At 31.0% G+C, this 13,485-nt stretch overlaps 1 protein-coding gene across 1 annotated transcript in view; it reads right to left on the bottom strand.

The window, feature by feature from the left end:
* LOC129217523 (angiotensin-converting enzyme-like) overlaps nt 1-12,260 on the bottom strand; it is a 65,215-nt gene extending 52,955 nt beyond the window's left edge. The window contains exon 1 of the mRNA XM_054851839.1: nt 12,118-12,260. The gene's annotated coding sequence lies outside the window, so the exon portion shown is untranslated. The remainder of the gene's footprint in view (nt 1-12,117) is intronic.
* Between the last annotated feature and the right edge of the window lie 1,225 nt (nt 12,261-13,485).

Below are 13,485 nucleotides of genomic sequence, written 5' to 3'. Positions count from 1 at the left end.
ATTTTATCAACCGAACATATATTTTTGTCGCAGGATGGCAGATTTACCTTGTTTCAAATCTGCCAGGACGTGAGAGGAATTGGAAACGGAAAAATGCCAGTCACGACTGACATTGAAAAGTGCTATTTAAACCGGATGAGCGAGTTTTATGTAAGCGAGGTTTCTCTTCTAAACCCGAGCACGGATATTGTACAAGTGAGTCGAGTTTGCCGGCATAAAATTTATGAAACCTTACCAAGTATGTAAGTTGATGCTAATATAAGAAGTTTCAAGATCGCTTTTAAATTATTCAAGATGGTACTTTTTTTTCCTCCCAAAGCAGCACGTTGCTTAAAATAGGGGAAAGGGGAGGAGGGCACATGTGAACAGCTGGCATGTTTTATTAAGATAGCTTCAAGCAAAAAGTCTTGAAAAATTCTCAAGTAATGGCTGTACCAGTCCTGCCACTTTCCCAGACTTGTACAGCAACGAGCCATTTTATATTTCTGTGGTGACAACTTATTTGTTTTAGCAGGCGCTGTACATAATTTTATCAGTTCACTTCACGAGAAAACACATTTTAAACTAACTGATAAGCCAAACTTAATTGTTGATCATTATATGAACGTTCAAGAAAATTTATGACAGTGTTTAATATTTTTTTATTAAATTAAGAATAAAGTTAAGAATGGGGCACTTGTGAACAGTCCCGTATACCCTCTGGAATATTATTACTATTGATGGACATTATAACTGTTAAAAGAAGCATAAATATTCATAATCATTATTTTTTTGATAATCAGTTTGTAAATGCATTGTTCATTATTATTATTATTAATTATCTATATATTTATTTATTTTTATTTTATTTTTTAGTCGCTAAATAGTTGTTGAGCAATTTAGTGTTTTAATAATACTTACAGGTAATAAAGGGACACAAAATAGTTTCATTTAACTAAAAACTGAAATTTAAAATACACAATTTTCTCCGTATGAAGCTTTAAAGCAATATTTAAGTAGAATAATCTTTACATAACAAAATATTCGTTTTACTATGTAGTCTTATAAGATTTTTTTGTGTATATCCAGGGGTCAGAACATGCTACGAGACTTAAAATTTGACAGTGAGGATAGTTATATGATTGGAAAAAATTTTTTCTTAATGACACAACTACTGTACAATTTAAACTGACACAGTACAGGTTCCAAACTCATTAATGTAATTGGTATATACGTATTTGTTTCATATTCGAGAATTTTTTATTGAAATATTATGTGTCCTACATTTTTAATCGTGTTGATATGTTCCCCAGGTCTGTTCGCGGGTGCTGTCTCCCCATCCCCATAGGGTCACTTGTGAACAGTTGAAGAGGGTTTTTTTCTTCTTCAATACCATAAAGCAAATAAATAAAAAATAATAATAATCTGAAAGAAATCCATGAAACAAAGAAAAAAACTACTCAATCAAGAAGATATATTTAAACTCAGAAATTGAAAAATAAACAAAATAGGTTTTTTGAAAAAGAAACAAATTATAAAAAATATTCACATCTGTCCTCCTTTACCATATATTACATTCCAACGGGACAAATTAAAGCAAAAGTCGAACTAATTAAAATCAGTTGTACACTTTCTGAAAACATTTTAAGAAAGAAAACTGTGATGCTGCAAAAGTCATTACATATTTAATTAGTGCTACCACTGCTAGTTATGAAATACAGCTGGTTAAAATAATTTCCTTGTTATTATGAAGCATCATAATAAACGGAACATTAATCTATGATTTCGTAGCAATTACAAGTTTCATATTTGAAGAACAAACACACACACATAGAAAAACACACACACACACATTCAAATTTTGTCTTCAAAAATCTATAGTGCTATCAATCGTTAAATATAGCACTAATAATGTTAGTTAAAGATACTGGTTTTTCAGTAGCAACAATAAATATTTTAGTATACAAGGACACATTTAAAAATAGTTCAAATTTTCTAGCTCTCGACAAAATTCACGCAAATAAAAAAGTACACTCTATAACAAAAAAAAAAAAAAAAAAAATACGCACCAAAGAGAAGGGTACCGATCTCGGTGCTTTTTTTTTAATAGAATGTATCTATGAATATAAAATACCTGAGACATCACAGTGTACATGCGAAACTATAACTTTTGCTCGATAATAATGAAATTTGGTTCGCAGATATCTAAAAGGTGAGATCTATATAACTATATAAGGTACTAGAGATGAGATTGAAAATAAAATCCATATGCTTTGTGTCCGAATTTTTTTGTTCTGTCTCCCACGTATGATTCACTACTCCCTCCCCCACCCGACATTTTTTTTTTAAATTCAATGCAACATTACATTAATTTTCCTTCAATACAGTCTCGCTGGAAGTTCTAAAATAATGTACTAATTTTCAGAAACCCAAAGAGTGTTAATTTTCCGCAACTTATTAATGAAAATGAAACTAAAAGATCTGAAATCGAAATTGTATCCATATTACATTTTTGAATGATATTAGGGGCCTAATACGAGTTTTTCCCCTTTTTTGTATGAAGAATTATCAAAAAATTTTGTTTTCAATCATTTAGGCATCTTTTTCTCTTATTGAAGTGAAATAATTTTTTCACAATTCCACTTTCTCCTCAGAGATTTCATTTCCTGTTCTCTTCAAGAAAAACAAATTTAAAACGAAAGTTGGTGTGGTAATGGAAAATAACTGACTTTTCCAGTCGTAGTGAAAAAATTAGATTTCCCTCGTGTGTAATTTTTTCTAATAAATTATTTCTTCTTAATTTGGAAAGAAATAAATGAGCGATACTTAGTTCTAACTCTCCAATATTTAGCCTAATTTCCCGTAAAACTAAATAATGGGGGGGGGGGGAAGGCATGAAAGAAAGCTTAATGCATCTTTAAAATATCACTAAAAACAAACAAAACAAAAAGTTAATAAATGAATAAAAATAAATAAACAATAATTAAATAAATATCGAAAAATTAAAAAGTGAATAATACATCGGAGCCTCAGAAATCCGAACTAATTGGGCTTGAGTCCGGTTTGGATTCGAAAAACTCGGATTTACCCGGGGAGCCAATTTAAACTTAACTTTATTAGCTCAATAGTGATTGGACTATGTTTTGATTTAATACCTAAGCAACATTACTCGTGATAAAGCATGAGCGTTTGATACGTCATCAACCTTATAATATCAGGAATATCGTTAAAGTTTGTGCAGTACAGTGTAAAGAAGTACAAAGTTAGTGTACTAGCACTAATGTCTGTAATTTATGTATTATGTTGTGTAATTCAGTTCTACATAATAAGGTTTATTCATTGTATTCAATAGATTACTAAAAGTAGCTCTCAATAAAAACCTGACTAAGCTTTTGGATTGTAGTTATTGATATCTTATTTTTCCAATTCCAACCTGTAGGCCTTCACCTTATAAACTGATCGAACTATCCTGAGTATCGAACCTCCGTGGTTGATATTTATGAGGTTCCACTATACAGTTCAAATACGTAAAACCGCTGGATGAGTGGCTCATCAAATGCTCATGTCCAAGTTGATCGCGTGCAAGTAAGTTCAACGATTACTCTCTTTTCGTGGCGCGCTGCTTCCTCACTTTCACTGAAACTTGTCCACACGAAACGGAGGGCAACGAAGCGGGACGGATAGGAAGATAAAGAGATTCGATCCGAATCTCTGGTTGTGGATATCAAAGGCGTTCGCCGCTATCGAATTTTGTCAATCTGTTACTTCATTTTCTTGCTGTTAATGAGCGGCGGGGCGTCATGTCTTGTACAGGCCCAGCGATGATTGGCAAGTGATGAATTGATGTCACTGAAATACGGAGTCTGCGTTGAAACAGTGCATGACAATGGGCAGGAATAAGAGCATTCAAAGGTTAACAATGTTTCTGGAGCAGTTCGATTTTTTTTTATCCTTTTAGAATTGATGCTCCTTTCACGTCATTTCCCCGCATTTACTTTTACTTTTAGAACTTTCCTCAAAGGAAACATTCTTAGAAGTCTTTTTAAAAAATGTTTAAAATTATCGAATGTAGCTTCTTGTAAGTATTAGCCTTCCGCGTTCTATTGATGGTTAAATTAACTAAGCAACTGCGATAAAATCAATGTATCTTCTCTCTATATATGCTATTTTCCAGGATAAAAATCTGTTTTAAAAAAAATGTAAAATGTACTTTAAACTCTTCCTTATTCATTGAAATTGATAGTGAAAGATCCTCGAATAAATGAAACCGGAAAACCAGGAACTTATCATGATTCGAATCTTGTGAACGTTTAGAACGTAAAAGGATTTACAAGTATTTTTTTATAAGACTACGGGAATACATCTAGTGGCAAAATATGGTGAAATCCATCCCGTGAGAATGGGGGGCTTCTTATGCCCCCGAAGAAAATTTAAACACATTGTACTTCTTCCGGCAAAGCACGCAAAATTCCAGTTTACAGTTAGTAAAAGGTTGCAAATGGTAGAAAATATCACCCATCCAGTTTTAGGAACAGAAAAGAAATCAATCCTGAATTATCCGTGTATTTTACAGAATGGCCAGTTTGGTTTCATGAGCCGTATTGAAGACAAAAACCAATCTTTGTAACATTATGGCTGAGGTAATTAATTATTTATGTTTTCTATTTCCTTGGTTAATTGAAGCTCAGCATAATTAGTAAATTCAGAATTTTTCTTTGAAATATGTTCCAAAAAAAAAAAAAAAAAAAACCTGGAGATATGCTTTCGAACAATTTACAATTTTTTAAAAATAAATTCACTAACTAAGAGTTATTGCTTAGCTATATTTTTAGTTACTTTCCCGTGGCATATTTTATGCCAGAGTTAAAAGTAAAAGACAATAAACAACGTAACAAATGCAAAACGTTAAATAAAAAAAATAGACTCGTATTTTTTTTCACCTATATTGATAAAAATATGCGCCTGTGAATGAAAAGATGTATGTTTCAATGAGCACATTTATTGATTTCATAACAAAATGCAAAAACAAAAAAAAGGTCAATAATTTTCTATTCAGACGTAACAACTTTTCCCTCCGCGGGCAACAAAATTACTAATGCATTATTTTAAAACTTTAACACATATTTTAGGAATTTTTTTGACTTATATTTTTGCAGTTTTTACTGCACATGATTTTTTAGTGCATATAGTCCTAGCTATAGCTCATAAGCAGTAAGGGATCATTCATTAATTACCCAAGAATGATTTTGGTAATTTTTGACCTTCCCCTCACCCCATGTAACGGTACGTAAGTTTTTTCATATAACTCCCCCCCCCCCCTATTCTTACGTAAGATTCTATTTCGTTTTTAAAAATAATAAAATAACGAATCTTATATCACTAGAATCGAAATCAAATTCACTATTAATAAATTAAAACGTTTGTGTTAAGAAATATTTACTAAAAAGTTGGAAAATAGACTGAGTGTCTTTTCGATATTTTTTTTAATGATGCTGTACTAATTAAAACCAAAAAATACCATACATAGTACGATTCGTTTATTATATTTTACGCTATTCATTCTTTATAAAACAATTTAAAAACAGCTCATCCTAAAGCAATTTTTACCTTTCAGATACAAATAAAATATAATCCCGTCAAACCAATTGAGCGCGTGATTTCTAATGTAAAATTTCGACTTGGAAAATAGTACGTAAGATTATGTTTGAACTCCCCCCCCCCCCCGGAAGGTAAGGGTATGTAGATATTTTTCCAACCCGCTCCCCTTCAGGACCCTTACGTAGTTAATGAATGGCCCCTGATAGAATTCTTGAAGTAAAAGTAAAGCACTAAGGATGCCGTGGCCCCAAAATTTTAAGAATCGTTGAGTTATAGTATGCGCTCATGGTAGTTTGCCAAACTCCCCAAACAAAAAACTTTAAAAATCCCCAAACTTTGGGGATTTATATCGGAAATCCAGTTACGTTGTTTACATGAAAGTAAATGGTGTTCCATATTACCCTCTACTCCTATGTATATTAAGTTTAAGAACTTTAAAATGTTTGCTAGAATCCTGTTTTTAATAGTGGGATGGGGGGGGGGGGTTAGGGTGCGGTAGAAATGCAACTAATTCAATTATGAAGAAAGTGCGGAATTCCAAAATCAATTTCTGCGTATGGAAATGTGGCAAAAAGAAGAGAAAATTCTCCTATTTTTAAATTAAATCTTGCTGATGATCCACCCCCCCCCCCCCTCCTCCGACAGTCTTTCAAATTTTGACTTGCTCTCTGGGTGCTTATAGTTATTATGTAAATATGAACAAAATCTAGCAAAGACCACCGTTAAAATGTATTCAACGATCAATATTTTTCATGATTTTTTCCTTTTGAAATCATTTTTAGGTCAAGAATTTCTCATAATCTTTTATCATTAACTTTGCTATTTACTTTGCTGGGAACGACACACTATGCGCTAAAGAAAAGCTATGTCACGATATATTAAAATTACATTTTCAAACTGGTTCCTATTCACAGAGACTAGTTCCTTGTTAAACTTCTTTTAAATAGGCTTTGTAAAATGTAATCAAAACTGAGTGTGGCTCTGTGTAATTAACGTTAAAATCAAGAAAAAATCAAAACTTAAATTAAGTAATCCCTGGCATGAAAGTGCAGAGCAAAGAAATGTGACTAAGAGCGTAATCAAATTGCTAAGTCCTGACTTCGTCTCCACTTTGATTTGCTTAGCAGTTTAATTTCATAACTCGATTCAAAAAGATTTGTCTATCAGGTAAATGTCAGGTGAAATGTAAGTATAATGGAAAAGGCTAAATTGAAATATGTAATTAAAGTTTTTTAATCATAGTTGCTTTTATTTAATTGCCGCGTTTCTGATCGTAAGTAACATTGAAATTTTAAAAATATATTTGTAAGTTTTAGGCACAAGTTTAAACTGGAAATTAAAAACGAAATGAAAAGTTTTGAGTTCTCTTTTCTACTTACTCCAAAACATGTTTATCTAATTATTTTTAATAATTATTTATGCTTTAAAATAGTGAAATTTGATGGATGGTTTTCCATAAATTTAATATTTAATAGTTTCAAATTTTTAAATAAAATAGTTAACAATATAATAATTATAAAAAGAGGAATGTAAAAACTAATATAGCAAAAATTATATTGGGAAATATTACCGGAAACGCAGTGCTGGCGAACTACATGCACGCGAAGCCAGAAACACAGGGATGCGAAACAGGCTACAAATTTATTACAAAGACGATTTCACACATCATTTTAGTTTTTAAGTAAGTTTTTATCCCATTATATCTTTAAAAAATACTAAGAACATGATAACTGACTGACATGCAACTTGCATTAAAGTTACAATATTTTCAATATGTGTTTTGGGAATTCCATTACACTATTAAATTCAGCTTTAAAAATACAATAAACCTATGGAAAACGCTCATCTGTTTTATGTATACTTAAACTTAAAAATACCATGTATCATTCTATTCATTTCTTTACAAGTGGAATGGAACTTTTATATAGTTGTATATCTGAATGCTAAGGATAAAAAATGGCGTAATTTTCTAAAAATGTGAAAAATTTATTATTTAATAATTCTGTTAGTTAAAAAATAATAATATTGTGTAAAATAAATTTAAGTAAGAAAATATGCATAGAAAATTATCAGCAGTTTTTATGAAGATCTAAGAAAGGAATCTGACTTCCTTAATTTAAAAAAAAAATAATATTTTCGGTCCTGTATGGTGATTTGGTAAATGACTTTTGCATATACTACTTTTTGTATACATACCAACATCCCATATTTAGAGAGGGCCTATGTGAGTTATGTGTTTGTAGGAAGGGAGGGGGGGGGGGTAGATAGGGAAATGGTATCGATCGACAGCAATATACGTGCTATTTGCAGTAGTTGCTATACACTTAGATGCGCATTTCACCACTTTACTGCGAATATTACAAGTAACACCTATGTTGCTACTGGTCGATACTAATTTGAACGTTACATCCAGGGGCGGCAAATAGGGGGAACGAGAGGGGGCGGTTGCACCCTCAAATTTTTCACTAAAAATAATAAAAAAATGGCTCAATTCCGTTTAGATAACTTAGAAAATTATTTACTTGCATTTTAAGAACAGAAAAAACAGATGGAGAATAATTGTTTGCCTTAACTAAAGAAATAATCTCTTCATATGGGTTAAATATTTCAAAATTGTGTATTCTATGTTAAGCTGGTGCATCTTCTATGAGATGCCCGTACAGTGTTTAGACTGCGCAATTTTTACGCGTAAACTCCATGTCATTTTACATAAATTTTTATGCTCATATTATAACTTAATGTTTAGCTAATAAGTGTTCATTGATTCCTTGTACTAGAAACATATTTTAGCAACTCGATGCACTATATGATTTCTTAGAAACTCGTTGTAAAGATATGCTCTTTATGAAAAACATCCCACATCGAAAAATACTTTCATATCAACAAATATATCTTGAGGCTCTTTACTTGACAATCTCTAAGTGACACACGATGGTATTCAAAAGTTAAATCCATAAAAGCCCCATAGAAGAATTACTGGAAAGCGACCTTTTCAATGATAGAAAATCTGATGTCATTTTAATATGTGTGACTTTGTTTGAGTTATTGTTTACTTTATTTATACTGCGGAGCGTTTTTTTGAACAATGCTACACTCTATCACAAAAATTTCAATCCGCTAATCTTAATTCTTGGATCAACATTTGAAACTCTCAAAAAATTTTCACACTAATGCATGCTTGAGCCCTTGAACAAAGTGTAAAACTTTGTGACAGAACATTCCATAACAGTTTTTACTGTATTCCAATGTAGAAAGGGTGACAAAACCACATGAAGTTTTAGTAAAAATATTAAATCATTATTTTAAATAAAATGATCAATTCAGTTTCTCAAGAAATTGAGATAGAATTTGATGAGATATAGTTATTATTGGTCTGTTCAATACTATGTAGATCGGTTATAGAAAGCGAAAAAAAAATATATTACACTTACTTATAGTAAGTGAAATTTGAAGGGAAGAAGAATTGTTTTGTGTATTGCTTCCATTGTTTTTTGACTATTTCAATCAGGTCAGTCATTTTATAGTAGATAACATTTGTGTCTCAACTTCAATATTGTTTTATTGTTCTTAACATTAAAACCATTTTATTATCCTTTCCTGATAACCAATATACCGTACTGAGAAAATTCATATTCAAAAAACTCGAGCCCCCAAACGAAATGCTGAAATGCCGCCCCTGGTTACATCCCCACTAAAACTCATAAATCCCTCTAAACAAATAAGAGAGGTTCATGTACCGCACCCTTCTAAACAATATTTAGCTTTTATGCATGGAAAATTGTATGTAAAAAATAAGAAAACGATGTTTCATAGGGAAAACTAGTATTCAAACTTCAATTACTTATTAACAAGTTTTCGTTTCGAAGGCATTCCCCCCCCCTTATCTTTCTATCTTTTAAACATTTTAGCTAAATTTTGAAGGGAAAACTAAAAATAAATAAACAAAATAAAACTCGAAAATGTCACTCCGTAATTTAGTGCGTAAGAAGCATATGATGAATACTAACATCACATACGTAGGTATTTTCGCTTTTATGTTAATGAATGCGGTATAAAAGTTTCTAAAAATACATTGCTTCGTAATACTGTCATATTAAACATATTTTACTACGTTCTGGTTTGTTTTGTTATCAAATGATACTTATCAAACTAAGAAAAGAAAAGTAGAGCATCCCAAGTAGGTTATTGGCAGTGTTTAAACTTTAGCAGTTTTCCTACACTGTGACAATTTTCAACTTTTACAGAGCAAAAAAGGAAGAAAAAGATCGGCAGATAAAAAGACATCAAGCAAACAAACAGCAGCAGCAGCATATTTTTCTGAGACGTGCCAAATATACATGCCATTCAAAATTCGTAAAAATGCATAAACTTGATATCTAGTTAACGAATTTCGTAAAAATTGACACCAATTCAGTTGTAAACAAGGTGTTTAATGATGTGACTGATAAGTTCATCCAACTGCTTTGATCTTTTAAAAACTTCGTGATATTTCTAAATTTTAAGAGTAATTTCAAATTTACTCAGTTAGTTTTCATTCTCTCTCTATGCACACTAAAAGAGAGCGTTAAACGTATGTATTTGGTAAACTAATGTTTCGCCGTAGCTTTATTAGCACAATCATACTAATATTATTAAAAAAATATGCAAAATTATTGTAACTGGAGGTATTTAATGAAGTTCTAAATATACGTAAAATCCGTTTGAAGACTTTTACACACTTATCACACTTTTTTAAGGAAGCATGATTTTTCATTGAATAATTATATGCTTCAAGGATTTTCCATTCCCTTTTTCTATTTTAAAGAACTCATAAAAAAACGTAATTAAATTACCTCAATAACTAACCATATTAAAACTTTCTTTATGAAAAATGCAATACTTCAGCTGCGTCATATTTTCAATAAATTATATTTATATTCTTCATAATTTGAGTTTTATTTTATGTACTTTTGTATACAGAATGCTTTAAAAAGGTTTTGTTAAAATTAAAAATGCTATTGTTTCGATCGAAAAGAAGTGTCTGATATAGTAGGGGAACAATGTGTGAAATAGTTAAAACAAATTATATTCTTCAAAGTGAACAAATTGGAAATTTGTTTTGAAAATGACAGTACATAAAGAAAGAGCAATGCATTGAAAACTTGCATTGAAAAATAATTTTATCCTGTGGCTGGCTGTAAATGTGTGCCTTCAAAAAAAAAAAAAAAAGTGAAAAATAAAAAGTAAAAGCAAAGGGGGAAAAATATAATTTTCGAAACAAATATTTTCTATTTGATTATTAAAAACATATTTGATCAAATGAATAACTACTTAAAAGAATGAGTGAATAACTGAATAGATAATTAAACAATGAACGGATTAATTAATTAATTAATTAATACATTAAAAGTATAAATGATAGAATAAAATAGTGAATGAATAAGAAAATAAGTGAAGAAATGAATAAATAAATGAATTATTAAATAAAGGAATGTCAATAAATTGATTTATGAATACGTAAGGGATTGATTAAATTGTTGAATAAGTGAATGAAATGAGCTATTTTCTCTTGTCCCCATTCATAGCCCCACATGCATCTGACTAATTGCACAAACCATTTGAACTGAAAAAAAGCTTCTTGTTAAATAAATAAATACTGTACCGAATCTCAGTTAATAGTAAGTCTCAATAAATATTTAAAATGATAAAAGCAATAACTTTATCATTTTAAAATAACAAAAATAACTTTTAATTTTCAACCAAACATTACAATATGAGTATCAATTTTTGAAAAGTGTATTATCATATGCTTTGATTTTAGAGGTAACTTTTTCCAAACTGGAATGGGCAACTTGTGTTGGCATACGGTTAAAATATAATTAGACAGTTGGCTAATATTTCACCATTTTACTTTGCCCCACTTTTCCCTATAAATAGTATCATAGTGCGACGAGTAACAGAAAAGAATAAACTTAGGTGGTCTGAATCGAACAGAAAAGTTAATTAATATGAATTTTAAACAAATTCAACAGTGTGTGTCAAGAAGACTTTTTTTGGACAATTATAATGCAAACCTGCGAATGAAGGATTGGTGCACTCAGAGAGGAATGTTACCCCCGATTCCAAGGAAAAAAAATTCGTATTTATATCACTTATCCACCTATTAATTTAAAACCTTATGAAATATCTGTACTTTCTGATTCCTTTAATAAATATATTGTAATTTTGAAATTTATGTTGAATCGTTTCGAAAACATAAACTTCAAATTTAAATAGAAAGATTCACAATTGTGTACTTCATGCCTCTAAAACGATATATATATATATATATATATATATATATATATATATATATATATATATATATATATATATATATATATATATATATATATATATATATATATATATATATATAGCAGGAACTATAACATTTCTATAGGGTGTCAATACAGTAAGAACACATAGCATGGTGTTTTCAATAAATGCTTCTGTTAAATATTTGTTTTAGAAACTCCCTTATTGGTTTAGCTTTATATCATTAATTGGTAAAACTCATACCTGTTTCTTTTTGTTTTCCTCCGTAAGATTCGTTGCATAGTTCCAGTGTGCATCAACGAGTTTAAAGCATTGATCTGAACTTGTTTTGTCATGATAATGCAAAAATTGGACAGCTGCTACAGTGTCAGTGTTATTTCCACTCACATACCGATGTTTAAAGTTCAGCCCATAGTCTGAAGGTTTCATGGTTGAAGTTGCAACTATTAATGTATCAGATGTTTCCCTCACAGTTGTTTCCGTTGAGACAACTTCTTTGTTGAGCTCAGATTTTAATGAAGATTCTTCGGTAACTTCTGTAGACTCCTTCTCAGTTGCGGAAGAACGTTCTTGGTCTACTGAAACTGTGTTTTCTTCGGATATTGTCGTTTCAGATTCAGGTAATTCTGTTTTAAACATCAGGATTGTCTGTTTTATCAGAACTAATAGGATCTGAATCATCTGTTCTAACGCTGTCAGGTACGTCAGTTGTACTGATTTTCACTTTATTCTCATCAGCTGGAACACTTTCCAAGTCATCTGTGGAAGCCACTATTTTAACTTCATAATTTTTTAAATCCGCACTTGCGGTGGTACTTTCACCCATCATTTGGCTTCCTTCGCTGGAGATAGGCGTGCTTGTAATTGTTATGCTTGCAGTTTCGGAAGAAATTTTACCGTCTGTGTGCTCAAAGAGTTCTGAATCTTTGGTGCTTGTTACCAAATCCGTTGTATCTTCTGCTGGAGCAGTTGTTTCCAAATCTTCACTATTTTTAACAGCACTTTTATCTTTTAAATCATCAACAGGAAGCTCGGTTACATCAACTTCAGGTTTGCTGTAAATGACTTTAGATGCATTTATAGGAACTTTAATATCCCTAAATTCCAGGTCGTCATCTAAACTAGAATTATTGAAATCGGTGCTGGTGGAGTTGTATAATACTGTGATGTTTTGACTGACGTCATTTTCTGAGATCAAATCCGTCTCATTGTTCGCAATCGAAGCATCTTTTTTCCGGCTGCTCTATATCCTTCATAGAATCCATTACAGATGTAGATTCTGAAGAAAACTGTATTGTATGGTTTTCAAAAGGAGATACACTAGAAAATTCTAAACCTTCAATTTCATCTCCGCTTCGTATTTCAGATTCAGCTTCTTTCATATCCAGTTCAAGATCTTTATCTACACTTACAGATACTGAGTTTTCAGTTGTCGAAGAAATTTCCAACTCAAGCAAGGTAACATTTTCATCCACATCAGATCCATTACCTCTAGATCGTAACTCCAAGTTCTTCATTTCAACCATATCCCCGTCACTATTTTTGGAACTTTCGGACAATTCTGTCGAAAAAAATTCTGATGTTCCACTGTCGGTTGTTGCTTTAATTTTT

This window comes from Uloborus diversus, chromosome 2 (genome assembly GCF_026930045.1).
Source record: "Uloborus diversus isolate 005 chromosome 2, Udiv.v.3.1, whole genome shotgun sequence".
NCBI lineage: Eukaryota > Metazoa > Arthropoda > Arachnida > Araneae > Uloboridae > Uloborus > Uloborus diversus.
The sequence above is the reverse complement of the archived record's forward strand: the minus strand, read 5'-3'. Positions and strand labels throughout refer to the sequence as shown.